This window comes from Dasypus novemcinctus, unplaced genomic scaffold, assembly GCF_030445035.2.
Source record: "Dasypus novemcinctus isolate mDasNov1 unplaced genomic scaffold, mDasNov1.1.hap2 scaffold_98, whole genome shotgun sequence".
In the NCBI taxonomy this organism is placed as follows: domain Eukaryota; kingdom Metazoa; phylum Chordata; class Mammalia; order Cingulata; family Dasypodidae; genus Dasypus; species Dasypus novemcinctus.
Window position 1 is genome coordinate 2,146,835 of NW_026688629.1, and position 4,150 is coordinate 2,150,984.

A 4,150-nucleotide genomic window follows, 5' to 3' on the forward strand; every position below is an offset into this window, starting at 1 on the left:
GCACCGGGGTAACTCCCAGTTTTCATCTGGCCTCTTGGTCTCTCTGCCCCTCTCCCACTGGATGTGTGTAGCACTCTCCTGGTCTACAGCTCCCCAAAATAGCTCCTTCAGACAGCTTTTTGCCATTACTCTATCATTTTTGTGGAAGAACTGAACCTTGACTACCTAATCAGATGATAAGATGCCATCTTCCCAGAAATGCAAAACCCTGTTTTAAAAAATATTCAATAGATTTTAAAATGTCCTCCCCTTGCCATTTAATATTTATTGAATCTCCAATCTAATTCTTTTGTATGGTTTAGATGGGATGGAAGTCCTTTTTAGGGCACCTCACAGGAAATAATTTTCAAAAACCAGAAAGAAAAGTGTACAATTGAAGGAAGGATCTGAAAGTCTGAACAAACATATAATGCAAATGAAAAATGCAACATTTGGGGAATTGCTGCATTGAAATCCCAGACTGATCACCTGCAATGTGTAATTCAGACTTGTGTTAAATTGTCCCCATCTGTCAATTACTTAAGCCAATCATTTAAGTGTTCATGAAATTGTTCAATCACCCTGTGGCTTGAAGGTGATATAGAGAATAGAATGTCCATTGGATGTTCCATGTTTAGGTCACCAATGAGCAGCTTGTGTCAAATCTGGGCCATTATCAGATGTGATATAGCTAGGAAAATCAAATAGGAAACAAAAGTGCTATTGATGAGCATGAACAGTGTGTCCTGAGTCAGAAGAACAAATGGAAATGGCTACACCCAACCTGGAGAAAGCATCCTCTATGGCCAGGATCCCACAGTACACTCTGGATAGGATGACAGACCTAAATATCTACCTGCTCAGATCCTCCTGGCTTTTTGGCTCAGGAAATTTTCCAGGCAGTTTTTATATCCTTAGTTTTATATCCTTAAGTTTTATATCATTAAGTTTTGGCAGGTGGGAGAGCTTTTTCATTTTGTTCAGTTGTTTTCTGATGACCATGACAATTCAGTCTAGAACGGTGTCTGAATTTCCACATACTGTGTTATTTTATATCCATGAGGTATTTGGCCAAAAATCTGCTTGCTCTGAACTACTTAGTTTCCACAACTGACATTCAAGATTTGCTTGAGGTTGTGGTAACCCTATTCAATAAGGGGCCTTCCTGGGGGACTCTCACATGAGTAGCTAGAAGTGTATTAGAAGAAGAGCTGACTCTTATCTGAATGTAACATCCCCATAGGGAACCCTATATTTTATGCTTGTCCGAGGCTTTCCAGTGACCAGACATAATGGCCAAGTCAATGAGTCAGTGAATTTAATAGTTATTCTCTGCCCCCACCAGAATGTCCTTAACTACTTCAATTCCCATCTGAGTTTGGGTGTGAAGTTTAGCTAGGGTGCACATGGAATAGATCAATACCAAGAATGAATTTAGTAAATCAGTAATTGGTATCATAACAGTGGATGTTTGCTGGGGCCATCAGGGACCCTCCATAATTGGGCTTGGCAACAGTCTCAGTGATGGTGTTCTCATACTAAAATCAAAGAGCATTATCTATTTTATCCTTATCTTGCTGTCAGGAGTTAGATCTACAGTACACAGGTATCTAAGAATGAAAAATTTCCCCCCACTCTCCCATTGACCTGTAACCTTAACATAGTGCCTTTGCACCCCTGGAGATAGAGAGACCTCTGGAGAGGAAGTCCAGGTAAAAATACTGTTGTGCCTTCTGACCCATCCCAAGGTTTATATGAAGGGTCACAGGGAAACACCACCCTCATGTCAGTCACAGGAGCCAACATGGTGAGGACCACACCAGTTTGTGTGAAGGCAGAACAGCTGTTTTCCAGCTCAGGCTCCCGAGGTGCGTTCTACTCTCCTCTAGATGGAGACATAGGCTTCTACAAAGCTGCAACCAGGTGGCATGGTCACCTCTCCTTCCTGGAGAGTTTCTTAATCAGATGGAGTCAGTTTTAGGCAGCTCATCTCTCTCTGTGCTCTTTAATCTTGGAGGCAGGGGTTTCTGGTAACTTTGGGTGTCTAAACCCAAGGAAATTCAACATCCCCACCTCATATAGTACAGTGCTTAGAGTGCACATCTGTATGGACTGCAGGACCTGGCTACACTCATATGGGGTCACCTCTGCTGCAGCCATTGCTCTTCATTCTCGGCCATTGCTGTCTTGTTGGTAACTGCTGTAAGGGAACTCTGATGTGGTAGAGGATAAAACTTGATTTCCTTAAGAGTACATTCTCCCTTACTAACTTTAAACAAAATTACATTCATTTATGAGCAAGTGAGCTAGGAAATCAAATACTTTTTCAAAGCAACTGTATGACTTAAGCACACACAGCAGTAACATAAAAACATATTCTTTTCTTCACATCCACTCCAATAACTGATGCTTCCAGATTTATTTTCTTTAATCTATTGAATTTGTGCCAATATCTCATTTTGGATATACTGGTTTTTTTTTTAAATTTTTTTAGTTCTAATGGTGCAGTATAAGCTGTCATGTATAAGTGAAATGTTTATGCTTCTCCTTTTTAGAAACTCTTTTTTAAGTATTATGGGTTACATTTAATTTGCTCACTTCATGGTCGGCATATTTGTGCTCTTGTGCCAGGGCTAGACACAAGAATTCTTCATTTAATTGTAATCAATTTCACAAACATATTTTCATTTTGTTTATTTTTATATCTTTTTATCTTCCCTCTCCTCATAAAAATCATTTTTCTATTTATAGTTGTGAAGATATGTTCATAATATGATGATATAGTTCTTCCTAATTTTTCTTATACCACTTATAATTGATTTGTATATGTTCAGAAATATAAATGCAATTTCATTTGTCAAATATTTTGCCTTATTCCTGGCACCATTTATTGAAATAGACATAAAATTTCCCCACAGTAAATTTGCATCTGTAATTTGTTGAGTCTTCTATATGTATCCTTTATACTGTTGCACTGATTACTTGTCTGCTCTGTTCCTAAGTCACAATGTTTAAATACTATGGTATTTTTTTCATTATGAATAAATACAATATTTGGAATTGATAATAACAGGAATTTCAGGGCCAATTTGTCAAATTCTTAAGAAAATTTAATATGTCTTTTTTAAAATTCTGGTGTTATTTTATGAATGGCTATCATTTAACAAATTTATAATATCATGCCTTCCAAACAATAAATGTGGTCAATTTCTCCATTATTTTTCTTTTTATTTAATTTCTCTAAATTAAAATTTTCTTGTATATCCATGTTACATATTTCCTATATTTCATTTAGAATCCATTTTACATTTTGTTACTATTTTATAGGTGATTGATCTCTCTTTATTGAATTTTTTCATCCAATTGCCTTCTGACATCATATACAAATGTTATCCTTGGTTCTCGTTAACCTTCACATTCAGAAGTAATCCAGTGCTAATGCAAATGATGCATCTTTTCTGATTCTTATACACCTAATTTCCTTTCTGAAATTGTATTTCTTTTGTTGTCTATGAAAGGATGAAATCATTATGAATGTTTTAAGTTCTATGATGTTTGAATGAGTTTTCAATAATTACTTTTTTCAAAGTAAGAATTTTCCTTCCAAATCTTTGATAATAGACTTCATAATGAATAAATATTTTATTGAAATAGAAATCAATTTGCAAAGAGGAATTGTCATGCAATATTTAAATTTAAAGCTCTCTTGTTGTTTTGAATTGGCATGTTTAATTTTCTTTCTTTTTAACTAACCAAAAAGTCTATAATTTTTTACTATGTTTTAGGCTTTGGCTGTGCAGTTTTATAGGTTTTGACAAATGTATAATGTTATGGATCCTTCATTACAGTATGATACAGAATACATTCACTGCCCTAAATACTGTGTTCCACCTTTTCATCCTTTCTTCTCACCTCTGAACCTCTGGAAACCAGTGTCTTTCTGTCAATAATATCTGTTACACTGCTAACACAAGATAATAACTACAATTACAATAAATTACTTTGGTCTATGGTTACACTCCCCATTTATGTTTGTTCATGCCTCAATCTTGAGAAATTAATATGTTTAATTTTCTAATGTTAAACTACTTATATTAATGAGATAAATATACCTTGGTCATGATATATTGTATTTTTCATCACTCAGGTATTTTTATAGAATGCTTACAAA